This window comes from Lycorma delicatula, chromosome 5 (genome assembly GCF_047948215.1).
Source record: "Lycorma delicatula isolate Av1 chromosome 5, ASM4794821v1, whole genome shotgun sequence".
Lineage (NCBI taxonomy): Eukaryota > Metazoa > Arthropoda > Insecta > Hemiptera > Fulgoridae > Lycorma > Lycorma delicatula.
In genome coordinates, this window is record NC_134459.1 from 72,178,519 (window position 1) to 72,206,456 (window position 27,938).

At 28.0% G+C, this 27,938-nt stretch overlaps 2 protein-coding genes and 2 non-coding genes across 5 annotated transcripts in view; 3 read left to right on the plus strand and 1 right to left on the minus strand.

The window, feature by feature from the left end:
• Window positions 1-5,514, minus strand: part of mas (trypsin-like serine protease domain-containing protein masquerade) — a 148,610-nt gene extending 143,096 nt beyond the window's left edge. Inside the window, exon 1 of one of the 2 annotated variants that reach the window (XM_075366400.1) lies at window positions 5,422-5,514. The gene's annotated coding sequence lies outside the window, so the exon portion shown is untranslated. Of the gene's footprint in view, window positions 1-5,044; window positions 5,236-5,421 lie in introns of those variants that run through there. The other variant, XM_075366401.1, reaches the window with a different exon arrangement.
• On the plus strand, window positions 5,508-5,589 carry TRNAS-UGA (transfer RNA serine (anticodon UGA)). The gene has a single exon. It is a non-coding gene; the product is annotated as a tRNA-Ser (tRNA).
• A 5,146-nt stretch (window positions 5,590-10,735) lies between these two features.
• Window positions 10,736-10,817, plus strand: TRNAS-CGA (transfer RNA serine (anticodon CGA)). Its single transcript has one exon. It is a non-coding gene; the product is annotated as a tRNA-Ser (tRNA).
• Window positions 10,818-20,444: 9,627 nt separating this feature from the next.
• Window positions 20,445-27,938, plus strand: part of LOC142325076 (uncharacterized) — a 49,019-nt gene continuing 41,525 nt past the window's right edge. The window contains exon 1 of the mRNA XM_075366402.1: window positions 20,445-20,569. The gene's annotated coding sequence lies outside the window, so the exon portion shown is untranslated. The remainder of the gene's footprint in view (window positions 20,570-27,938) is intronic.

A 27,938-nucleotide genomic window follows, 5' to 3' on the forward strand; every position in this document is an offset into this window, starting at 1 on the left:
CTGATATTAATTATAATGACACAGTAGACAGCTTACCGAAGAAATTAAAAAAAAAATTAATTTTTTAATAAAAAAAAATTTAACACTGTTTTCATCTATGAAGTTTGATGGTGAAAATGATTTAAAATAGAAACCTTTTAAACAACAAATCAAACTGACTTTAATAAAACTAATATAATAAAACATTATATATATATATATATATATATATATATGTATGAAACTAATGCAATTATTTTGTAAAAATAACAAATAAAATAAATTACACCAAGACAACTATCAGTTTTTACATGCAATATGGTAAGGCATTACTTGAAATAGTATTTTATAATCAATGATGAATTCATGAAAAAGCTTATTATATAAATTGATAAGTTTAAGACTGCTATTTTAGATGTTCATAGGTGGTTTTTATTAATAACATATACACATTTATATTAGAAAGTAATACACCTACACCTATCATATTATACTGTGAAGGGTGTTATTAAGAATAACTTAAAAAAAATTAGAGATATTTTTATATCAGTAACAAAATAAACAATTAAATAAAATTTTTAATATTGAACAACCGGAATGTAATCCAAGATATACATATAAAGAAACCATTAAAGTATGTAAACAACTACATGATCAATGTTAACTTTAAAAGAATCTTTAACAATCTGAGAATGTACTTTCATTACAAAGTGTTATTTAAAAAATTCCTTGGTAAAGCTTTGAACAACTAAATATGTATTAAAAAAATCATACAGTTTTATTCACTATTACCTCAGAACAATGTTTGTGAAATATGGTATAATTTTCTTAGCAGTTAAATTGTTATAAGTTCTGCCTGTAATTATTTCAATCTTAGCTAATTTTCCAGTTGAAAAGTTAATTAAACATTTTTTGAGTTTTAGTACAAAAGTTTTTTCAATCAAGTAATGTCTTTTACACAATATATAAACATAAACTTGTATTTTGGTGTTTATCAGAGATAGAATTCACTATTTTTTGTAAAAAGAGGCAATGTCATAAAGAGTAGTAGATTTAAAGCTACATTCTCTACCAACCAAGACACCATTTATTATATGTGTTTTTCATGTAGGTCTAGATGGCCAGATATTATTCAGACAGGTATTGGGTAAAAAAATGTTTAATAAATGGAAACCACTTGTCTACATTACATCAGTATGCTTATCTTAAAATTAGGTGGAATTTTAAACAACAACAGCTTGGTATGTTGTTATAAAAGAAATGCAAATTTATTATAGCTAAACTGATTATATAGATCAACTATAATCAGTAATTTTGTTATTGTTATTATAAGGGCATATAAAAAAAAATATATATAAATTACTGAAATATAATATACTTTAATATAATATAATATACTATTTATATTTCTGAAGCTGCTTACGAAAAAATAAAATACGTAACTATAAAACTGTATAATAAGGTAAAAGTTTTTTATTGCTATTAGCCAGTCTAATAGGATTTGTGGCTTGACTCCAATTGGATAAGAATTTTAACTGAAATAAAAGGAAAGTAAAACAACTATTTAAAATAGTCTCGGATAGAAAGTACAAGAAACCTTTCTAGCATGTATGATACACTAGGGTTCCTATTGAGGTTGGTTTGAAGGCCTTCCTCTGCAGAAATAAAAATAAATTAAAAAAATGTCCAGCTGAAATAAGTTGCGTAAAGAATTAAAAATCTAACATTGTTTCCATTAATTCATGTCATAATACACCTACATAAAAATAAATATTATAATTAATAAAACTTGTGTGATAAAACCTTTACTATGCATTTATTACGACTCTCATACAGAGTGTATTATTGTTGTAGAGAAACTATCCATGTTGTGCATCAATTAGGTCATATACTGTTTTACTACTAAAAATGTAATATCTTAAATTTATGATAAACTCAAGTAATCTGAAGCTATTTTAATCATGAAGTTGACTTGTATCACATGAAAGTTAGTGTTTCATAATTAATTTTCAATTATTTTAAAGTGTTATTACATTTTGTTATGCTGTTCAATGAATTTTAAGTCTTACCTTTCAATGCAATTTAAGAAACAAAATGATTTAAGAATATAAAAATGTTAATCTAACTCTGTCTGGATTCTGGATTATTTAACTTCAAAAATTTAAATCACAAAATTAAATTTATAAATAAAAATGTGTTTCAAAGTTTAAATCTACTCTAAAAAATATCATATCTTTTCACTCAATAATTTTGTTTTCTAAAAGATTAAGTAAGGGAAAATTTTTTTTTTATTGAATGTTACATTATTGTGATGTGAAATAACAAGCTAAATATATACTACATTTAAAAGGACAGCCGTTTTACTGTCCTTGAATGAAAACAGGGCAAAAGACACCCACAGATTTCTGAAATATGATAGGAGAGAATAAATTGGTCATATTGACATCACTTACCGTATCTTAGAGTATAATTTATTTATCTTTATGGAGCCAACCAGCCTTGAAATGAATTTAAATTTGAAAAGTGATTTTGTCCATGCCAAATCTCTCTAAATTTTTCTCTTTAGCAAACCTTTGTTTAAGGTATCTGTTTTAAATAATGATGTTCTTATAACATTGCCTAACTAATTCCTGCCTTTGTTGGCAGACATTTCTGTTAAAAAATCTGGTTCTCTTTCAATCTAAATGTTTCTATTCATCCTCTGTGATTTTCTTTACTAAGGAGAAGAAGGCATTATTCTACATCTCTGTTAATCATGTAAGATTTTTAAAATGAGCGAGATATCAATTTTTCTCAACTATCCATTGTTATTCAATAAAGGCAAATAGTGTCTAGAATTTTTTTACCCATACAACCAAATGTTTTACAGATAAATGTTTTTTGTTTAACAGGTATACAACTTTAAAGTAGGAATAATCATCAATAATAACCTAAAAATGTCAGTAATCTTTTGATATCTCAAGTGATTGACTGGCTTGGGAATCTTATGAATGGTCAACCTAAGGCTGTACAAGACTACACTTCATTTACACTCATTCTCTGAAATAATACCTTATAGTGGTTCTGGAGGCTAAATAGAAACAGAGAGAGAGATGACTGGCTAACACATTCTTTAACATATCAGTTCTCCAATTGCATAATTCTTTTTATATTATTCTAAAAAAAATCAGTATGTAAATGTTTTCCCTTCATGCTTCCTTTGATACTAAGTTTCAAGAATACACAAAGTCACAAGAATAAAGTGACTGATGTAGGAGGTGCTATAATATAAAAATTAATGCTATTTACTAACTTTAATCACGGTTTAAAAATTGTAGTGAATTCATGAAACTGAAGGGTTTCCGTTGGATTTTAAAGTGAGTATACTTGTTATAAAGCCAAAGAAAACAGTACATAAATTACAAGAAATACTAGTCAGGCATTCAAAATATTCACTAGTACATTTTAAAGATGAATAGAACATTAGGTGAAAGGTGTACAAGATGGAGACCAGTTCAGTTTCAAAAAAAGCATACAGTACACGCAAATTAATCTGAAAATGGGACTTTATTGTTTATTTCAGTTTTGTGGTTATACTGCTTACCACATCCATTTTTTTATGTTTTCATAACATGATATGTGTGATAAGTTCTTTGTTTATATAGTAATTGGTGTTTTATATTATGGGTAATGTTATACAATTAGTAAATAACATTTTGAAACAATCTTTTAGTCTTTTGTTAGAAAATATCATTTTTCATATTTTGCAAAGTAACATTTTTCATACAAAGAAACTCATGTAATTCAAGAAAATATCCAAAATTGTTTCTTGCAGAATGTCAATTTTGATACAGCATATAGCTTTCAAATGGATAGCTTTTGGTTTGACTATGAATGCTACTTTTAAACAGTTTTATTACACATCAAAGGAAGTTATAAAATTCTTCAGGATGTAATACAATAGGAAACTCTTTCATTAAGAAAAAGGAAAATTAATCTTAGACAATATTTTTAAATATTGTAGAATAAATATCTTCCCTGCTGACCTTAAACAGACTAATTTCAAACAGGAAGCGGTATGATAATATTCTTCTTTACACTGTCTGTCTCAGTATTTCTTATGCATGTAAGGCACCTGAGGTAGGTATAGTCAATGGTTACTTTTAATCTGAGAATAATAATGTTCTTTATGCCAGCCAGTCCATCTGATAAACAGAATGAAAATATCACTTATTGGGCTGAATATTATTTAGAGTTTGAGTGGGCTTGGGTTGTGATACACAACCATCTATTTGGCTTAATGACTTGGTAAGTCATTTTCTATCCCAGGCTAAGCCTTGGGTAAATCTTGGCATTTAATAGGATGCTTAGTATTCTTAAGAATGGCTATGGTACTCCTGGAGCAACTCACAACTCATGGCAGGTATTTTAAAACAACTAACAGATATGGCATTTTACATAAAGAACAGATGTATACGTCACAACTATTCAACAAAACTGCTTACAGTTATATGGAAAGTAGGTGATCTTAGCTGATCCATGGGTCAGCTAATGTACAGCTCTTTAGGTAGTACTGTAAAAAAACGTTTACGTTGGGCAAAGTAAAGCAAAGTGGTCGAAAGAAGACTGGAAAAATATTATGTCACACTTATATCACAGGCAAAGAACTGTAGATGTTAGAAACATATAGTTATGTTACATAGTATAATATTGCCAATGTTTCAGTACCTTTTGTGTAGTAGTGAAACATAGGCTTACAGGAAAACAAAAAAAATTAAACAGTAGGTGTTTTTGAAATGTGACATTTCATAATAATGTCGAAAATCAGATGGGTTGAAAAAGCATAAAATGAAAACGTTTTATAATGATTTTCAGAAGAATAATTTTCCTTATTTTCTAAAATAAGTAAAACTAGATTTAAAAGGGCAACCAAGTTTTCATTATAATTATATATAAAACTATAATTCTAATGCAATTTTCACTATAGTTATCATTGTAATGACTAATTTCATTTTTCTTGCTGCCCAGCAGTATGGAACAATATTAGAATTTAAAAAATACCAAAAATTATGAGTGCTCTCATTACTTTGACTCCAGATTAGTCACACGCAAATTAGAAAATTGTATTTTGGCGTATTTTTTTTAAACTTCTAGTATAAACTAAATAGACAGCACGATGATATTTCACACAATTAACTTGTCTGAGTAATAATTTCCAATTAAACCTCCTTTGTATCTGAATACTAATTACAATCATTTTACTAAATATTTTTACAATAAAACTACATTAACTTCTAGGTTAGGTTAAATACGTGACAGCTATTAATAAGAAAAACAATAATGGTTAACTTAAAATAATCGTACTAATATAAACTATGAAATGTTATTACGAAAACAAATGAAGAGAAATAAATTTTCTTAAATAACAAAATTCTTTGAAAACTAAAATTTAATGAACTTTACCTTTACCGAAGGTCAATAACCTATTTTAACTGGAGCTAAAAGTTGTTCTATTTTAATAGTACTCTTTGAAGCAGTTGCGTCTGTCTGCTGCGGTGTCCGAGTGGTTAAGGAGTTGGACTTGAAATCCAATGGGTTCTACCCGCACAGGTTCGAATCCTGTCCGCAGCGCTAAATTTTTTTACACTATTTAGGGGGAAAATATATTTATTCAGTTTTTACATTACTGTAAGGGTACTGTAAAAAATATTTAATTAATTAATTAATTCTTTTAAAAGAACACAACTCTTTTTTTACTGCAATTATTTAATTATTGTTAAATCTTGTAATTCAACATTTTGTATCATTTCTGGGATAGAATCCTAGAAATCCATTAGTGCCACGCCCTTTAAAATGAAATATGACAATTCTTTTTATCCATTTTCTGAATCTTATTATTATTAAAAATAAACCTGACACCCACTTATTATTAAAAATAAAAGCAGAAAGAAATGAATAAAATACAATACTAAATCATTTTGTGAACTAATAGCTGAAGAGAAGAAAAATGTAATTCAGTCACTAAAGATGGTTACAAAAGCAACTGTAACATATTGAAGTTATTAGAGACTAGTATTTATAAAATCTGATTTGTTTTGGAATGTTAAATGCTTATTGTTTTGGTATAGAACACAGATTTAAAAAATCCTTAACTATGTGTGTTTTAAATATATGTTCAAAATTATCCTTTACATGACGCATTCTTATTCATTGCTTTGAAATGCAGGTATTACCTGCTTAACATATTGTTAGGAAGAATATACTTAATCAGAGTAAATGTAACACATTCTTGTATATATTGTGTACAGTAATGGTTTCTTGTTGTTTGGAGTGAAGCATGAATGATGATGGTGGACTAGATTGAGGTTTTTAAATGTAGATATGGAGACGGAAGAAGAAAGGAAGATAAATGGCCAAAATGAGGAATAATAAAGTAATGAACAGGATTAAAGAAAAAAGAGCACTTATGTGGGAAGAAAAGCACATAAAAGAAAAGAAAAGTGATTAGAACATGTGGTTAGAGGGAGTGGAATCTTGCCAACTGCATTGGAAGAGTCAGTAAAGCGAAAAAGAAGAAAGGTGAAGTTATTTGATGAGGTGAGATCGGAAACTACAAGGAGATGAAGGAGAAGACTTGGGACAGAAATAGATGGATACAGAAGTTGCATAAGGATCCTGCTGCCAGCAGAATGCCAAGTGAAAATTGATGATGATGAATATAATATAAATATATATATTGAAAATGTAATTTCATTAGTTTAAATGGTAAATGAAAACATACACTTTACTCTTGATTGTTCACTAAAGTGAGGACATAAGTGAAGGAAGGTATCATTTAATTCTGTATCTGAACACTCTTGTCAATAGATGTCGGCCAGAAATTTAGTTCTACCTGTTTAATTTACCAAAGGACATATAGAAACTGGTTTCTAAAAATCATTTACTACAACCAGTCAGAATGTACTTTGTAATAAGCAAACTTATCAATAAGTAGTAAAGTCCAATTGTTATTTCATTCTCCTTCATCAAGAACAGTCAATGACTAGCTTTACACCCTATTTTCAGGCTTGAAGATGATGAGGCTACTATCTATTCCTTCACTACTTTTGATGAGTAGAGTATAGATTCAGGCAAAGGATATTAAAGTGAAAAGCTTTATAAGTAAGTGATAGTTTTCACACAATAATGAGAATAGCTATGGATATTAAATTTAATTACAGAATTACTATATAAAAGAAAAATATTTTATTATTCACCAGAAGAGATTTTTCATTTCACATAATTACTAAAGGTGGAGGAGGATAATATGTAAGAGTGATATGCTTCTGTATACATCTTGAATAAACCATTTTTCATGAAACAAGTTATCAGGCAATTTGTCATGAGTAATAGCATCGATTTGGTGAATAATGAATACAAGATGGAAAAGGTAGGAAAAGATTACGATTGTGCTGTTTTAACTTAAAGGGAAATGTGATGTCAATCATTAGGGAATATTGTCACACATTTAGACAGCTGAAATGAGATACCTTCAATCAGTGAAAGGTTGCAGAAACAGACATGTTAAGGAATGTTGTTATTAAAGAAGAATTAATTGTACATTTGCTTAATGAATAAGTAAAGACTTGCAAACAATAACAGGTAGTTGAATGGTTTGATGTTATTCTCCATTCTTTCCTGTTCAGTTTTATCGTTTAACTTCAACATATTTACTATCTCCTGCTTCCTCCAATTATCTATTTTATATATTATATTTATATTATATTAATATATATTATATTAATATATATATATTATATATATTTTATATATTTTCCATTATAGTTTTTCATCCCTCTATTACCAAATTAACTAAACCTGGCTGTCTTAATATGATCCACTAACCTAGTTCATCTGCTTGCAAGATTCTCACAAATTTCTTTCTCTATTGTTTCATCTTAAAACCTTTTTATTTCGAATTTTACAGACCCATCTAATTTTTAATGTCGCTCAATAACACCATATTTGAAAGGTCTCCATTATTTTCCAAACGACCATGTTTCACTACTATAAAGTGTTATACTTTTTACAAATACTTAAAAAATATTTTCCCTAATCCTTAGATATGTTTTTAATAAGCAGACTTCTCTTTTGGATGAAAGCACTCTGCTTGTGCAAGTCAATTTCTTTTGTGTCTACATTATTCTATCCATATGATGCAATTTTACAACCTAAATAAGAAAGCTTTGCAATTTCTGTAGTTTGTTTTCCTTTCTTCTTGTATAATTGCTCATTATTCTCTTTCCTGCCATATTTCATTACCTTTGTTTTATTTTTTCAAGTGATAAATCATACCATTCAATATTTTTACAGCTCAATTTTGGTTTTCATTGAAAGAAAGATGTCATCAGAGGATGTTATCTGCCTCATTGGATAATTAATCTACTCTTAAATTTTTGCTTCAATTAGTGTGTTACTTCTTTTTGGTAGAAGTTGAAAAGCAAAGTGGACGGAATACAACATCCTTGTTTCAATCCTTTTTCTATCAGAGCTCACCTAATAATTTAATATCAGATTCTTGTATAAACTATAATTAATTATAATTTTTGTATATTTCAGTACATTTTTCTTTAACATTTTAAACATTAGATTTTACATTATCAAATAACCTTTCCAGACCTAAAAATGCTATGTAAATATCTTTAACTTTTTTAACCATGGTTTTGAAAATTAATCTGAGATCAAAGAATTGTAAAAAATTCTGATTGCTAAAATATTAATCAAAATGACCTCAAATCGAAATTATGCTCTTTTGGAAACTGTTCTAAACTGGTCTTCATCTACTGTACCTACCAGCAGATATTTTATTTGCCTGTGAAATAATCTAGTGAGTTTCTCCAGTGGATGAGACATTTTATTAACTTTGTAATGATTTTCTCTGTTATTCAGGTCTTCCATTATTATTAAATTATCTCCATTGACAAATTTGATTAGACTATATGTTTCTTAATTTATATTTTCTTTCTATTTATTTTCTTCTAAAGAAAGTGGCACATAAATGTGCAATATCATTATAGGTTTAAGCTTTGAATCTAACCCAACTAAAATAATCCTTTCATTAGGGTAATTTTTAATTTTTTTTCTTCAACACCATTTCCATTTTTATATTTTAACTTCTTGACAAATAAAGATTATCTTATTACTTAATGAAAAAAAAACTTAAATTCGTTTCATATTGCTAATTCTTACTATATATAACCGTAACGTATCCATTTCTTGATATCTATTAATGAACACTTTCTTACTAGTTTTACTTAAACTTTTAATATTCCACATTTACTACAAGAATGCCATGGTATATTTTCCACATTAATCATAACCTAAAATTCCTGTCTGATGCTTTTTATAGCAAAATATTAATTTTCAGCTGAAATAAAAATAGTAACAAACCCATTACTGGGTAGCAGGTACCATTTTTTCAGTTTTCTCTGATAGCAGTTTATGATAAAAAAAATTTCCATATTTTTTCTTACGCTTTCATAGAATGATCTGTTTTATTATAATAAATTAACTCTTTGACTTATAAAATATCAGTATAATACAGTAAATCACTGATAAGAGAATATTAAAACACAGTAAATGTTGATACACAGTAACAAGATAGAAGCATTAAAAGATTTGAATGGTACCTGCAGCATTACTGCGTAGTGGAGGTGAGGAAGCAATAGAGAGATTATACAAACTGGTGTATAATAGCTTAAATACTCATGCATCAAAAATCTTAACTAGAATTCTGTACAGACGAATTGAAAGGAGAGTGGAAGAAGTGGTAGGAGAAGACCAATTTGATTTCAGAAAACGTATAGGGACAAGAAAAGCAATTTTAACGCTCAGATTAATAGTAGAAGGAAGATTAAAGAAAAACAAACCAACATACATGGCATTTACAGACTTAGAAAAAAGATTTGATAATGTAGTCAAATAAGATAGTTCGATAGTAGGTAGAGGAATAAAATGTTCAGCAGTTTAAAAAATTTAGGGTTCAAGTATAGAGATAGAAGAACAATTGCTAACATTTTTCAGTAACCAAACTGCAACAGTAATAATTGAAGAATATAAAAAAGAGGCTGTAATGAAAAAGGGAGTCTGACAAAAATGTTGCCTATTCCCGTTACGTTTTAATTTTTACATAGGAAGTTATGATGATGAGTATTATAGATTATCATAGTATATGAGATATTGAAATATGTATATATCATGAATAAATTTTATAAAGAAAAAATCGAAAACAGAACATCAGAATTATACTACAACAGGTAAGGAGAAATCTACCTTAATAATAAATAGTTTAAGGAAATAGAAAAAAATTTGTATAAATATTTCATTGTATAAGATATTCTTTAATTTTGTCTATGGTTAAGATGGTAAATTATTTCCAAAACTTCAGTGGCTGTCACTGTTTTTGCAGGTTAGCCTTCTCTTAATTTTATCCAATCTTTTTTTCTGTATCTGACTTCTTCCTTGAATAGAGATTAGATGCTAAGGAATTCAGTTGGATGCCAAAACTTGAGGATCCTACAAGGTTGGGGACATTCCAGCAGCTTCTTCCTTGGTATAAAATGAAGTAATGTTGGCTCTAATTAGCCTTTTTCTCTAACAAATTCCTACTTATATAGCTGTAATTCCTTGCTATGGATTGTCTAACAAGGCTAATTAGTTACTGAATTGCCTCAGGCTTTTCATCAATCTAATATAGTTTTACGTTAGCTAAAAACAAAGTAGACAAAGAATATAGTTTGCTGTGGTGTCTGAGTGGTTAAAGAGTTGGACTCGAAATTCAATGGATTCTACCTGCACAGGTTTGAATCCTGTCCACAGCACTAAAATTTTTTACCCAATGGGTTTGCAGTGAAAACGCGTTCACAACTAGTGGTGAACGCATTTTCGCAAATCAGCTGATTTCAAAGTTGAGAATTCTAAGGTTCAAATTCGAGTAAAAGTAGTTACTTTTATATGGATTTGAATACTAGATCATGGATACCAGTGTTCTTTGGTGGTTGGGTTTCAATTATTCACACACCTCAGAAATGGTTGACCTAAGACTGTACAAGACTACACTTCATTTACACTTATACATATCATCCTCATTCATTCTCTGAAGTAATCCTGATGGTGGTTCCGGAGGCTAAACAGAAAAAGAAAAAAGACAAAGAATATAGGTGTGAATTGGATAAACTAAAATCAAATGCGTTAACTAGAATTGAAATAAAAATGTTTTGATAAAAATCAGATAAATAAGAAATTCAAGACAAAGTTAATAAGAAAAATTAGATTGGTATGCTAATAATTTATTCTTGTTATATATTACTTTGATAAAGGGATGAAATAGGATAACATTTTTTAAAGACTTTAAAGGATAAACATTAAAAATAATTTTTTGTTGCATAAATTAAAATCTAATAATGTATTAAATAAAGATGGTACATTGATTTATAATACAAAATAAAAAGTCGATAGGTGGGTGGAATTTATTGAAGAATTATACGGAAGAAATGAATTAGAAACTGATGTTGTAGAGGAAGTCGAAGAAGATGAAAGGGAGATATAACACTGATATCTGAATTTAATAGAGCATTAAAAGATTTGAATGGGAGAAAGGCTCCTGGGATAGATGGAATACCTGCAGCATTACTGCGCAGTGGAGGTGAGGAAGCGGTAGATAGATTATACAAACTGGTGTATAACAGCTTAAATACTCGTGCATCAAAAATCTTAACTAGAATTCTGTACAGAAGAATTGAAAGGAGAGTGGAAGAAGTGTTAGGAGAAGACCAATTTGATCTCAGTAAAAGTATAGGGCCAAGAGAAGCAATTTTAACGCTCAGATGAATAGTAGAAGAAAGATTAAAGAAAAACAAACCAGCATATATGACATTTATAGACTTAGAAAAGAGATTTGATAATGTAGTCAAATAAGATAGTTCGATAGTAGGTAGAGGAATAAAATGTTCAGCAGTTTAAAAAATTTAGGGTTCAAGTATAGAGATAGAAGAACAATTGCTAACATTTTTCAGTAACCAAACTGCAATAGTAATAATTGAAGAACATAAGAAAGAATCTGTAATAAAAAAGGGAGCCTGACAAGGATGTTCCCTATTCCCATTACTTCTTAATCTTTACATAGACCTAGCAGCAGTTAATGATGTTAAAGAACAATTTATATCCAGAGTAACAGTGCAAGGTGAAAAGATAAAGATGCTACGATTTTCTGATGATAGAGCAGTTCTAGCTGAGAGTAAAAAAGACTTAAAAGAAACAATGAATGGCATGGATGAAGTCCTACACAAGAACTACCGCATGGAAATAAACAAGAACAAAACAAAAGTAATGAAATGTAGGAGAAATAATGTAGATGGACCACTGAATATAAAAATAGGAAGAGAATAGATTATGGAGGTAGAAGAATTTTATTATTTGGGAAGAACAATTACTAAAGATGGAGGAAGCAGGAGCAATATAAAATGCTGAATAGCACAGGTGAAACAAGCGTTCTGTCAGAAATATAATTTACTTAAACTAAATATTAATTCAAACATTAGGAAAACATTTTTGAAAGCATATGTTTGGAACATAGCTTTATATGGAAGTGAAACTTGGAAGATAGAAGTACCTGAGAAGAAAAGATTAGAAGCTTTTGAAATGTGGTGCAATAGGAGAACATTAACAATCAGGTGGCTGAATAAGCATTTCTTATAACACATATAACATAAAACTATTTTATAAATTTATTATCAGAAAAGCCATGAAATAAATAATAGATAATTTTTTTTTTTTAAATACTAAGATTACCAGTTCTTGGTAATTCTTGAAAAAAAAACAGTTTGAACATTACACATTTTTTTCATTTGGTGGTCTTTTTTGATGTTTTTTTTGGGTTTAGACAAGACTACAGTTGAATGCTCTTCCTGATATGTCTCAGTATATTGTGACCAGTCTGAAAATGAGACTGAAGTATTTTCATTGAGTAACAAAATGTATTTAAATTTTATTCTGTTTTGTACCAATAACAATTTTGTTTCTGTAGAAAGATTTCAGGAGAATTCTCAAACAAATATTAGCATCCATAAATTGGCAAACTACAGTGTACTTTGGACAGGTATACTTTTGCAGTAATGGGGGCTTCAGTTGAACAGGCTATACAATATCTTTTTTTTTATTAAATGTGGTATTGATAGGATTGGTATATAGAAAATACGCTACATTGTGTAATATATACACTGCAAATATATGTTAGTATTCAATAAATCATTAGTTTACAAATAAAAAAGTTCCTTGTAAAAGAGATCAACTCTCTTTTTTATAGAAATTATAATTTAAATTTTTTTAAAATACTATACAAAATATAATAACCAAAATATGTGAGTATAACATTTATTAAATGTCTATTGTAGTGGTTATGACAGTAAGTAATTTAATATACATTTTTAATAAATTAAAAAAAATATATATAGATTTAAAATATAACATTTTTCAGTTTTAAGTTTTGATTTAATTTTCCTTGCCTCAAACAAGAAAATTCCAGAGATTCTTTTACTGCTTCTACTTAAAGTAGTGGCTAAAACCTTTCCTTCGGTTAACATTCATATCTATGTATTGTGTTCTAATCAAAATAAAAAAAAAAAAATTTTTTAAACTTGTGAGTAATAATTATGACAGAATCAGGCACAATAAAAACTATGATTAACATGACCAATACCTATGGTGATTCATCATAATCTTTTACAGGAGAAAAAATTTACAATGAGAAAAAGGTAAAAAAAAAATTCTACCTACTGCTTTTGTCAGCAAACAAGGGATTATTTAAATAAATGCCATTCTGTTTTTTCCTTACTTTTAACAAAAGAAACCAATAATATATAATAATTTAAATAAATCCAATGATTTATTAAATATTAAAATAAATTGAAAATACTATATATATTTTTACATAATATTTATATTAATAAGTACATAAATACACCTACTAAACTCAAGGGAAACATTTACATTAGTATTTAACATTTCCTTTTAGTGAGTTAAAATGGTAAATTTTTCTTTTTTTAAACACCCCAAGATATATTTAAAGATAAATTTACCAATGCAATGTCTTCATTGAGTTGAACTCTAGAATCACTAAATTATTAAAATGAATTGCAGTTAAATACTTAAAAGTAGCTGGATATTTTAATAATTTGTATGAGTTGAAGATGTGGATTAATTCCATGAAAACACTTCTTTTATTAGCTTCTTATCTTTTCTAACTATTACTTGATTATTTATTTAAACTTATTAAATAATATGTATATAAATTAGAATTACATGTAATATGTACACCGTTTTAGAGATATAACCTCTTTTTCAAATATGTTATATCACTTTATCATATATATATATATATATATATATATATATATATATAAATTATAAACCAAATTGATCCATCTAAGTACAGAAATATACAATAAATACACTTATCTTATTTCATATTTTACAAAAACGTTTTCGTGGAAACCCATATCCTCAGTTGTATTTATTATATTTTAGACTGTTTGTATCAAATTACCTTCCATACTTACATATATATAATATATATATATATATATATGATAAAGTGATATAACATATTTGAAAAAGAGGTTATATCTCTAAAACGGTGTACATATTACATTAATTCTTATTTCCCAATTTAGTTCTTAATTTTTAATATCTTTTTTTTTTTTATTTTGGATACTATCAAAAATGCTTAAAAAACCATCGTCCAAAAAACCTCATTTTACCTATATTATTTTTAAATTAAAAAAATGTAAATTAGCCAAACCAAATCCATGCTTGACTGAAATTTTAATACTGAATCTTTGATAAAAATAATCAATAGTAAATTATAAATTAAGAATTTCAATAAAAATTTACAAATCTCTGATGAAGCGATACATTAAATGTAATAAAAAATCTAAAAGCTGTTAATACTTTCAATAAATCAATATCTTTTACATAGTTTAAATTTTGGCAAAACATCATCTATTGTTTTTTATTTTTATTTATTTTTTAACCTCCAGGACCACAATTAGGTATTACTTCAAAGGATGAGATGATGAATGATAATTTTTGTACTGTGTGAAAATTCCATGCCTGACTGGGATTCGAAACCAGGACTTCCGGATGAAAGGCCGAGATGCTACCACTCACACCACTGAGACTGGCAATTTAACAAATTTAAATTTGTTAATCTACATTAACTTCAAACAACAAAAACATGTGTTATGACTATTGTTTAAATATTTAGCCAGAAATAATTGAATAACCTTTGTTCTCTGTAAATGAACAGCTCACTATTATGCAGCTGATTTTAAGGATAATTAAACTTTTGATACATGTAATTGATAATGACAATCATGATAATACAATAAACCTCCTATAATGTAGAAAACTTATTATCTGGTACAGTGTGAAATAATTATAACTGAGTGAAATTTATTGTAATCGTACCTCACTAACTGAATTTATGTGCGATTTTTTTTTAATTTGGGTAATACGAATTGGTTGCTCACTTCTTCTGTTAATTAATTTTGGTATAAAATGTTAGTTTTCATAAGTTTATTAATTTCTTGTTAACTGTAATGTTATTTACTATTTTGTCAGTACCTATTTATGTAGCTGTCTGTTTTGTAAGTAAAATCAGTAACCGTAAAGTTGAATGAAGATGTCTGTGATCATAAACTAGGAATGTAAAGAATGTTTGCATCAAACACAGGAATTATTTCAAAAGACTTCATCTTAATGATGTCTGTATGCATGTAAATGCCATTATTTAAAGAATTGTAGAGAACTGACAAGAGACAAAAGTCACTTCAAAAACATCTTATTTATTTATTTTTTGAATAACCAATAATTTGATTAAACTATCAGCTTTACTTTCTAAAAACTCGTATATGTTATAATGTAAACTATATAAAAAAAAATTATCTTTTTTTTAATAAAATATACTTTTTTGTAACTAAAATTATTTAGCCTTGTTGAATAGTATTGAATCAAATTAGGCTGACTTTTATTGTAATAAATAATTATTCAAATAAACAAACTTTTAAGCCTAAAAATTCCAAGGCACTGAACTTAAAATACAATATTTTAAAGTTTAAATTTCAAAAATGAAAATACAACTTTATTTAATATTAATGTAGATAATATGGAAATTTTTGTTTTAAAAAAGGAATTTGAGACCTGGTTTAAAAATTAAAAGAAATTTTTGTACTTTTTATATTTTCTAAAACTGTATCTATTTTTTGAGTTGTGGGTTTTATATGAGGCAGGAAAGAGGTTTAATGGAATCCAAATGTTTTATTAAAAATTTTGATTTTGTTTTTTTCTTTTTGGCAATTGTATCTACTTTAATTACAGTATCATTCTGATGATACAAACATCATTTGTCAAGAGAGACAACTGGAACCCAAAATGCTATACTAAGAATTTTGATTTTTAAAAAATTATACTTCTAATATTGTTTAATTTTTAAGGTTAAAATGGGGTTTGGTAAAGGGGGTCAAATTGAACCCAGATTTTTCTACTGAACATTTTGTTTTTTTTTTTAAATTTTAATCTAAATGTTGTACTATTATGTAATTAATATTAACAAATCCTATGGCATATACGAAATAAAAATCTGTCAAATTCAAAATCGGAAAAATTATGTAACTTTGATATTTTTTTTTAGATATTATAAACAATCTGTATGAATAAATTTAAAAATTAACTTTTTTTATTAATTTTGATAATTTTCAACATTAAGTTAATTTACATTTATAATATAATGAATGAGCTGTATTATCCATTTCGTATATATATACAGAGTGTTCAGGGATGTATTCCACGAACTTCAGGTATTGATTCAGGATAACAAATTAGCAAAAAAGTTCATATCAAAGCAAAAAGTCCTATTTTGCTTTGTTTTCCTTCTGGACGCAATTTTGTGATTTTCATCAACAAAATTATTTCTCAGGAATGGATAAACCTACATTAATTAATTTAGTGTACGTTACTACTTAAATTAATTTTTTTATACGTCGAGGTTTCATTAATCGTGCTTATTCTACTTCACAGAGCAGTGTTTTAAAATTTATGTTTTATTGTCAAAAATATTAAAACACTTAACATTTATATAAAAATTAAGAAAGACAACAAATGTATAACAATTAATTATACATAATTTAACCTACGAAATACAGTTAGCACAACGTAAAACAAAATTTCACGTCGATAAAGAATCAGTTTAAAATGAGAAAATCAATAGCTATAAAATGCTATAAAATTGCTTTTGTAAGAATTCAACTGAATAAAATCTCTTCGTTAGAAAATTTTTCACCTTACCTTTAAATAGAGAACAAAACGTTAGTTATTTTCGCAAAAATCATCATTATGTTTGAACTTAGGTAAACTATTTTTTCTCTTTTTTAATCGTTAAGTAATGAGCATATACAAGTATTTTACGCAATATTTTACTATGTTGGTGGAATCATTTAGTCAACAATCTACTATTGTCCTTACATTTTCGTCAATTATTTAGTGTGTAAAAAATAAAGACTAGGAAGGAATTTTTGCACGATAGTGTTTTGTTAACCATAAACGACTATTTAGAAGATTATTTTACCTCTTATCCCAAAAATTTAGCTTAATTCCCTTTTTTTTGACTTAATCTGGTAGAGCTTCCACCCCAAAGATAACAGAAACAAACAAAACAATTTTTAATAAAAATGAAGTTGGTTTTCATCAAGGTTAGAAATAAATGAATATTAAAAATTAAAAGACACGACTGTTAAAAGAAAACATTGCTGATTAAAGAGCGCGCGGATGACAATTTTGTATGTTGTATTTTTATATAGTATAACTTTTTTAAATTTATTTAAACATATATATATATATATATAGCCTATAACACTTCCCTTAACGTAAGGATTTCAATGGATTTGAACGCTAGGTCATACATCTAAATCGGTTTTTGGGTAGTCGTGTAATGAATTATCAGAGTATAAACCACAGGAAATATTTTTTGAAAGTAAATTAAAAATATTTCAATTTTTCAAAGTTCTAAATTTATTGTACTAAAAATAGAGGATTTTAATTTTTACAAATTCATAAGATCTTTTTGTTAAGTTTGTTATCAATAAAAGTTGATTTTTGTTTGTTTTTCATAGACTTAATAAAATCAATTTTCTCAGAATAAAATTTTCTACACGTGTTGATATTAAAATTTACACATTAGTAATTTAACAAAGTTATTGTACTTCAAACCTAAATAAAATCTTTTTCATCACCGAATTTTTCTGTTTTATGTTGGATATCATGAAACATACGGGAAATACAGTACTGGGACCAGTTTTATTCGATTTTTCAGGTTAATTTATTCTAATATACTGAAATTTTACAGGGGGAACTAAAATCCATACGAAATATTTTGTTTGCCGTAACTCGATAATAAATCGTTTTCGGAGATATGTTTGTATGAAAGGTTTCCTTATTTCAAGCTCTAGAATCAGTTTCCAGATTATTTCCCTTTCCTTCTGAATTACCTGTATATATATATATATAGCCTTTGACACTCCAGATAACGTAAGTATCCAACGCGGGGTCATAATCTAAATCGGTTCAGTCGTTCAGCTTCTACGATAGAACAAATATACATACACCTTAAATACATTACACTTCTTTTTGGACAGTCGCGTAAAAAATTGAATACCACAATATAAAAAGAAAATATAATTTAGTGTGTACTAAGGAAAGTCTATTTGTTTTGTAATTATATAATCCGAATTACAATAAAGATGCCGTAAGGTTATAATGCATTTATAAAATGATCAATTTTATAAGACTACATAACTATTTATCAAATACAACATCTAAAAATTTGTTGTTTCTCTCTCCTTAATTTCGTTATCACCAAAATACTAATGAATTTTCTGCTTCGTTATAATATGAATGTAATTTGCAATTTAATTGCAGAATTAAATGAATTTTTTTTAGGTTAATGCTTAAAAAATATTGCACTAGGTTATTAAGTTTAAAAGTACATTAAATTCCAGTGTTTTAATAGATTTATCAGCGGACAGGGTTTTATCATATGCATAAATATTATTTTCAGGAACGTTATTGACAATTTTAATTGTAGCTATAAATAAAAGAAAAGCTACCAAAACAGCACTGTGAGGGACTTCATATCTAATATGCTGGAAATACGAGTACGTAATACTGCTACCAAAATAATTATGTTTGATTTACATACACAATGGTATCTGTCAGGTTTTTAAAGATACTGAGCCACTTTAAAGGCGTTCACTCAAATCTGATACTTTTTTTAATGGATTAAGTTGGAATCAAAGCTGTCAATTGCTTGTGATAAATCTAGCAAACATCTAACAACGGCACGTTTCCTTATATCCACGTTTAATTAAATAATTATCTTAATACTTGATTTTGAAAATTTTAACAACTCAGGGCAGAGGCCAATTTGCCTCTAGAAAATTTTTTAAATCAATACATTTTACAATTCTAAAAGAAATGAGCTACAGAAGTCAGAAACATATTAAAAAAAAATGATGATGGAGGTTAATGAAACAGTTGTATTTGTCATCCTTTCTGAAGATAGGAATCTACTGCAATAGAAAGGAAACAACCAAAATTATTTTATTCAAAGACTCATTAATCAGAAACTGTAAAAACGTATTAGAGCTGTTAGGTATAAAATTTATGACAGAAATATTTTGTTCATACCATAATTAAAAACAATTTTCCAACTACTACCATGGAAATTATTGTAAGCTAAAAATTTATAACTACTTGCTGGTATTGGAAACGGAATGAAAGTGATAAAACCCTTTCTAGTTTTATTGTTTGGGATTTTTACAAATACAATAATTGTTTATGATTTTTTTTTCAGGAAATTCAATAAAAAAGGTACATCTTTAACATTCATTTAAATTCTGATAAATAAAATTAAACAAAAAATATTCCTTTCGGCACGCCAGAAGGCGGAGGTAGATTTCACCGGTGCTAAGTAAAGGATACAAAAGATTTCTACCTTAAAGTTAAGAAAAACTTCAGATTACTCAATACGACAGTGGTGGCATGTAAAAAAAAGTTTCACATGTTTAGCATACAAGCCCCATCTTGTTACAATTTCAGCAGTATTTTGGTCATCCCTTTAGGTAAGGATTGGTCATATATAAAAAATTGTTTCAGATAAAAGTTTTAGGTATTATTTAGAGGACTAACGAACATTCTAAACCGATGCATATTACAGAAAAATTACTAAGCTAATAATTTTACTGAATGGTTAAAATCTTTGTATCCTTAGGGGAGAGGGGTCATGCTATCCCTTTAATACCAACAGATTGGCGGTAGTGGATCACAGATAGAATGTGACCCAGTTATTGGAATGGTAAAGGCACCTGCTAAGAAGGGGGGGGGGGGCAGCGTAACACATATGTATTATGCATCTTCCTCAACAGTACACCGTCAGATTGCGAACAGTTCGTGTACACTTTACATTCCTGCATACTGCTAGTACTACTACAAATCTCTGGGTCTTCCATTCATTGTATTAGAGGTATGATCTTAAGTTGTTTTGTAATAATTTCACGATAATAATTTTATTATATTTTTTTAATAATATGCAAATTCTGCATATTTTATGAATAATAAAAATTTAATTAATTAAAAATGAAATAAAAGTTTATTTAAAAATTAATTTATAAATTTCTACGAAAAATTGTTTAATTTTTAGTTATATTTACCTTATTTTATTATTTATATGTAAATAATGAAAATAAGAAAAAATTCACTTAGTTATTTTATAAATAATCAAAATAAAATTAACCGGATTTATTTCTCCAGTTACATAGAAATGATGGTATACTTGTAATTCTATTAAATAGTATTTTTTTTTTTTTACAACAAAAATCTTTGTCAACTATAATTTTCCTAAAGGTCAATTAATCTAAAATATTTTAAACTTATAAAAAATTGAACATGACTTAATATATTCGAATTCTATTCGTTTAATTTGGGTGACAAATTTTCTTACAAATATTCGTACTGCATTAGAGTTCACTGAACCCATCTACTGATAGATAATTTATTAATTTGTTCTTCAAAAAATTTGTAAAAAAAGTGTGATAAATAAAAGAATCAAAATAAACGGTTGATTAATAACAATAATAATTAGATCTAATAAAACAAACAAAACCGGTAGTGATAATTGAGTGTTTGATTTATGAAGGTAATCTGCATAATAAAAAAAATTCTGCTACACATTATCTTTTTAGATAATTTCATAATTAAAAATTACTTTATTTTACCTCGACCTGATGAGATAAGCTATTCTCACTACCCTATGGATAATGGATAATATTCTGTATATGGTTCCCCATTAGTGTTCTTAAAACAAAAAAAATCGAACAAACTGTGATTTTAATTTTTAATTTATTCCGCTGCTTTTGAGTAAAGAAAACATAAAAAATTGTTCTTGATTGTGCTGAAAGTATTTTGCCAAAATAAAAAAAAAACAGGTTCTAAAATGTACGATCTTAATCTGTTTTTTAATGACTTTTTTTGGTAGAATTTTCTCAAAATGAGAAAATATAAACGCCAGTCCATAAACAATTGGACAGTCTTCAATGTAATTTTTTTTCCCTAATGTGTACGTTGCAATCTGTTGAACAATAAATAACTTCCCTCCCTCACGGACAATGAAATGAAGAAGATATGTATGACATAAATGAGATGTAATCTCGTACAGACTCAGGCCAACCATTTCTGTGTGATTAATTGAACCCCAACTACCAAAGTGCACCGGTACCCACTGTCTACTATTCAGATCCGTATAAAAGGAACTAATTTTTACTAGGATTTGAACCTCAGAACCTTCGACTTCGAAACTCAGCTGTTAAACAACTGATTAGCGACGGCGAGTTAACCACTAGACGAGCCCTGTGAGTTAGTATTTGATAAAATAAAATTAAGTTAATGGATACTAAATTTTCTTTAATAAATTTTTTCTTGTTAAATCCTTTTATGTACTAAAATTATTGGGAAAAATACTGGGGATGTTGTTATGAATTTATGAGATTGTAGCCTGAAATCGAACTCCGCCTCCCTGCTAAAATAGCAGGCCATCGCGCTACTGAAGTGAAAAAAAAAAAATAGCCAGAAAGGCGATTTTTTAGAATTAAATTTTTAGCTACTTTTTAAGTTAATTTAAATTTACTTTTAAATTAATTTTTTTTTTAAATTACTTTTTCTATAAAAATAAAATATATTTTTTCAGTCAATCCCTTGACATCAGTTAAAGTAAATGTATACTACAAGCATTATTAATTAACATTTAGTCGTTTTTGAATTTAATACGCGCGTTCGCGTGTACTGCTTTAGTAAGGTTGCTGTGTACTGGAATTATGGAAGAGTAATGATGATACTTGATTATTACTTTGCATTTTTTATTTAATTATTTTATAGAAACTTATATTACAATAACTGGAATAGTTTATAAAAGGTGGAGAAAATGACCTCCTCCAACATCAATACATCACTGCACACGTTTCAGTTTGTTTTCATACACTTTAACCATCAGATGTACTCGAATGCCTCACACGTTTACCGTTAATGCGGTTTTAGTTTGTCAATCGTGCATGATCTGTTCAAATACATTGCTTGTTTCGCTGCCCCCCCCCCACCATAGAAAGTAATCGGGGGGAGTCAGATCGGGCCATCGTACAGGCCACAAAAACCCCTCGAAATTATTCGTTCACATTTTGTAAAAAAACTCATTGAATTGTTAGCTGTGTGCGCTGTGGCACCATCTTGTTGGAACCAACCGTGATTGATTTCCGCTTCTGTTAACTAACTAATGAAGTTTGTTAAAACAGCACAATAACTTTCACTATTTACCGTATCTTCAAAAAAGATTGGACCCGCAATGTGGTTTTTTTCTAACCTCCGGGATCACCGTTAGGTATTGCTTCAGAGGATGAGATGAATGATATGTAGCGTGTGAAAATGCCATACCTGACCGGGATTCGAACCCGGAATCTCTGGATAAAAGGCCGAGTCGCTACCATTCGCGCCACGGAGGCCGGCACAATGTGGGTTCTACTCACATCGAACCAGACTCCAATTTTTTGTTTCGGGTAAAAATTGTTCATGTAATTCATTGGGGTTAGTTGCCCACAGTCATATATTTTGTGAATTAATATACCCTCCAAAATGAAATTACGCTTCACCTGTAAAACACGTGATGTCGAGGATATATTTGGAATTTTGGTCAATAAAACGTTTAACCGTTGACAATAATTTAGTATTTTGGGATGATCTGTAGATTTCAGTCCTTCAACACATTACTTTGTAGGGGAAAATTTTGAGTTCTTTTCTTACAGCTTTATTTGCGGTAACAAGTCCGGTATATTGCTGCTGTGCTAACTTACCCATTGACTTTGATGAATTTTCGGCCATAACATCCGATATATCAAGCAGCTTCTGTTCATTTAGTTTAGGTGGTGTTCCATTTCGATCAGCATCTTCAGCAGAGACTGTTACCCAAATTTTTCGATAAGCATTTTAATTGCGTTGTAGTAAGGAACATGAGTAGTTGGAAACTTTTCAGAAAACTTGTGCTTCACTAAATCAGTATACTTGTTACCATATTATCTTCACAAAAGACGTGTTCAACGAGAAAAATGTGTTCCTCTACCGAAAGAACGTTTCCATTACGTTTCTCGCAACTATTGATTCCGATAAATGAAACAACCCGAAACGAAATTGTTGTCTTGGTTTATTATTGAGCAACGCCCAGCGAACTCACAGGACAATCTACCTGACGCTGAAAGAACAGAATTCACCACATAATTCTAAAGCATACTGCAAAGCGACTTTTCTAATGTACTGTAGTATAAAAAACAAATAAAAAATAAATTACTAAACAGATTCTTATCACGTCAAAATTATAGTAAAAACTCACAAAAAAACTTGTCGAAAAAACAAATGAGATAATACTTTTTTAGAACAAATTAAACTTACCTGCAGCATTATTTTTTGTTAAAAAACTAATTACATGCAAATATAAATAAAAAATATGAATAAATATTTTATGCTTGTTTTATATACATATATATCTCACATCTATTTAAAGAAATATTTATAATTCATTAATTATATGGAATGTTCTAATTTCGAATTCCGGTCAGGCTTAGTACTTTTTCACTCTCTAAAAAATTCATCTCTCAAAAAAAAACAATGTTAACTGTAAGCCTGCAGTTAGTTATTTCAATAATGTAGATCAGGTCAGTTATGGTTAGATGTATTACTGTAAATATTTAAAAAAAATTAACTGCCACAGAATTTGTTTCAAGGGAAATCAAGTATCAAGGGAAATCGTGGGAAAATCTTGATATGAGCACCGTAAAAAATGAATAAAAGAAAAAAAATAAAAGTTCGGGATACATAAAGATAAAAAATAAATGAGCTACTAAAAAATTCGTACTGTAAATCATATAAATTCTGTAAAATCATTCTACTGCTCGCGAAGATCAGTTACGACTCTATCTTTCAACCGGAAAGTTCTGAATTCCGACTCTGATAAGGCTTGACTTTTTTCACACGCTACAAATATTCATCTCTCGTCATAAATAAAAGAGGGTGGTAGTTGTAACTGGGCGTTGTCCAAGTGAATAAATGAATAAGTAATGTTGCTTTGTATCTTTTTCATAAAACTGTTAACTGGTTAGTTAAGTCGCAAAAATGTTACAAATTTATTAACGTGTTTATTTTAATAAAAATATATACAACAGGATATAAAATTAAACTAAGTTAATTAAAATTAGATAATAAAATAATTTATAAAGAACTTATTTATTTTATCAATATATTTAGTAAATTACCAACAGGGAAAGTTACATAGAATAATATGATAAATAAGTATGATTTTTTAATTATTATACGGAGCGGTTATTTAATTTTTTCATAAATAACCATTCTTCCAAACTTAATCCACTCCGTTATCTAATTGATCAATTCAACAATTATTATATAAATATTATTATCGTACAATCCCTGTTAATATTTATCTTCTATTAAACGGATTGTAATATGATATCAACGGATCATTTTATTATTGCTTTTATTTTGGGGTCATACACGTTAAAATTGAACGATATTCTAATGTTACACTTTAGCAGTTGATCTTGTTCAGTTCCTTGCTGCCTAGTTCTCAGACAATTTTGACAGACAAACACGACTGATGATTGATATTAGAAATACATTACATTAAACGAAGAAAGGCATTTAATCCGATAAAAAAATTGATTATAAATACTAAAAATTTTAATAATTCATCTCTTTCAATAATTTTTTTTATCTGTTTATTTTCTTTTCCAGATAAAACAAACAGATGAATTTAATTAAAATTTCACAATTCAGTTAATAGCTGTTTAAATGTTACTGTAACACCTTTCTGCGGTGTTTTGTAAGTTATAAATTGCATAGAGAATGAGAATTGTTAATAATATTTCTTTCGTTTTGTTTATTTTTACTTAAAAGATGATTTCTTAAATGAAACTATTTTACTTTAATAGAAGAGGAAACGCGATAAAAATATATTTAAAAACGTTCAAAAAAAGCTGATGTGGACACCACATGACTTCCTTGTACGCCTATTAAATTACATATACACATTTTTTGCTGCATTTCATTTAAACTTATAAAGGTTAAAATTTATTTAACAGGTAGGTATACAGGAGTTCACTAAATGGAGTAGTTTAATTATTAGTCTACATATTAATTTCATTTCACGTCCTCAAGTAGACATGTAGTGTAAGTGGGAATGTGTCGAATCAGCAACAATACACACATCGGTTCGAATCCGATTTCATACAAATATGTATTTTTTTAATTTAAATATATTGATTTATTAATACTCATTAACCTCTGATTGTAAAAAGTTTTGAATTATAATGAAAAGTACATAAAATTTTATTTTACTAATAAATTCTAATTTTTTTAAATATTTTTATTAGTGAATTATTATTTATTGTTAATTTTTTTACAATCAAAGCTTAATAATTATTAATAAATCAATATATATAAATTAAAAAAATATATATATGTATATGAAGTCGGATTCGAACCAATGTGTCTTCTACTTGTAAGGACAACGATGGCTTATTACTTCAGTTAAGAAAAAGTCCAAAATCAAAATGTTTCAAAATTGAAACCCCCCCTGTTCACATATTTTTGGCCCAGTTGATTGCAATCAAAAGGAGAGGTGCACAACTAGATGTTATAACAGTCCTAAATCCAAAATTTGAACATTCTACAGCTAATCATTTTTGAGTTATACGAGATACATACGTACGTAGACGTCACGCTGAAACTAGTTAAAATGGATTCAGGGATGGTCAAAATGGATATTTCTGTTGAAATCTGAAAACCAAAATTTTTCGCGTTCAGTATTTCCTTTACTTCGTACAATGAAGTAAACAGGTATTGAAACTTTATTTGCATAGTTAATAAAATAAACTTAAAAGAAAACCGACTTAAAATAAGCGCATGCGCGCATACACACATGCATTAAAAGCGAAAATTATATAACATCATTTTTTCCATTCTTCTAAATTTAAACTCATAAAAGCGGCGGAAAATGAAAAATAATTATCAATAACTTACAAATTATTAATCCTTAATTTGCTGCTTAGTAACTTAACTAACTTCAAAAAGAAGACATTTAAAAAATAATGTAAAATAAATTGTCTACCTTGTAATTTTTTTTAACAAGTTTTTGTAATATTTTTATGTTCATTTTACATTTTATAATTTTATTTTTTATTTAAATAATGATAATACTGCAAAGACTGCTGCACGTACATTTCTTGCTGCCAAGTTTCTCATCTAAATTCTCAAGAAATTAATACGGGAAGCTTGGAATTAAAATGAAAGTATTTTAGTACCGCCGCTAATCATTTGAAATTACTCCTGCTCGGTAATACTACAGGGATCACGTTTAAATCTAGATTAAAGAACAAACACGTTTATTTAAATATATGAAGGCTATCAAATTAGCTGTGAATTTTTCCTTAGGGTGTTCAGTTAACGGTCTATGGATTAACCTTAAAAACTGTATTAAAAATCTGATGTAGGCACCACATAACTTCCTTGTACGCATATTAAATTACATTTACACATTTTTAGGTAAATTTCATAAGAAAGCTACCTATTGTAATGGGTATCAAGATTTGACTTCCGGAAAATTTCGACATATTTTCGCGTTTCACATCCCCCAGACCCCAAAACCACCGTCTCTCGGTTGACTTCATTAATGGGAAAAATCGTGTACCTTGGGGAGGAAATAGGGGGCTTTTCGAAAAAACAAAATATCGCTATAACTTTCTTATTAAGTAACATATCGAATTCGTTTAAAATTTCTACTATTCTTTGGATAAGGGCTTAAAAGGTATTTCAGTAACGTTTTTGACATAACCAACCATTAGCCTAGAGGGTGAAAAAACTTGGGTTTCGAAGAAAAAAATCATACCTCTCTTAATAGGCACAGTATTGAATCGGTTTAAAGTGGCCGTTAGTCCTCTAAACATTACCTAAAACTTTTGTCTGAACAATTTTTGATATGACCAATCTTTACAGCAAGGGATGATCAAGATGTTACTGGAATTGTAAGAAGATGGGCTTGTCGTGTGCTAAATATGTAAAACTTTTTTCATATGCAACCATTGTCGTATTGTGTAAATTTGAAGTTTTTCTTAATTTTAAGGTAGAAATCTTTTTTATGTCCCTACTTAGTACCGGTAAAAACTACCACTCCTTCCGGCAAGCCGAAAGGGATTTTTTAAAAATGAAATTATATAACATTTTATTTCATTAATAACTTCTGATATTTTTTCATATATATATATATATATATATATATATATATG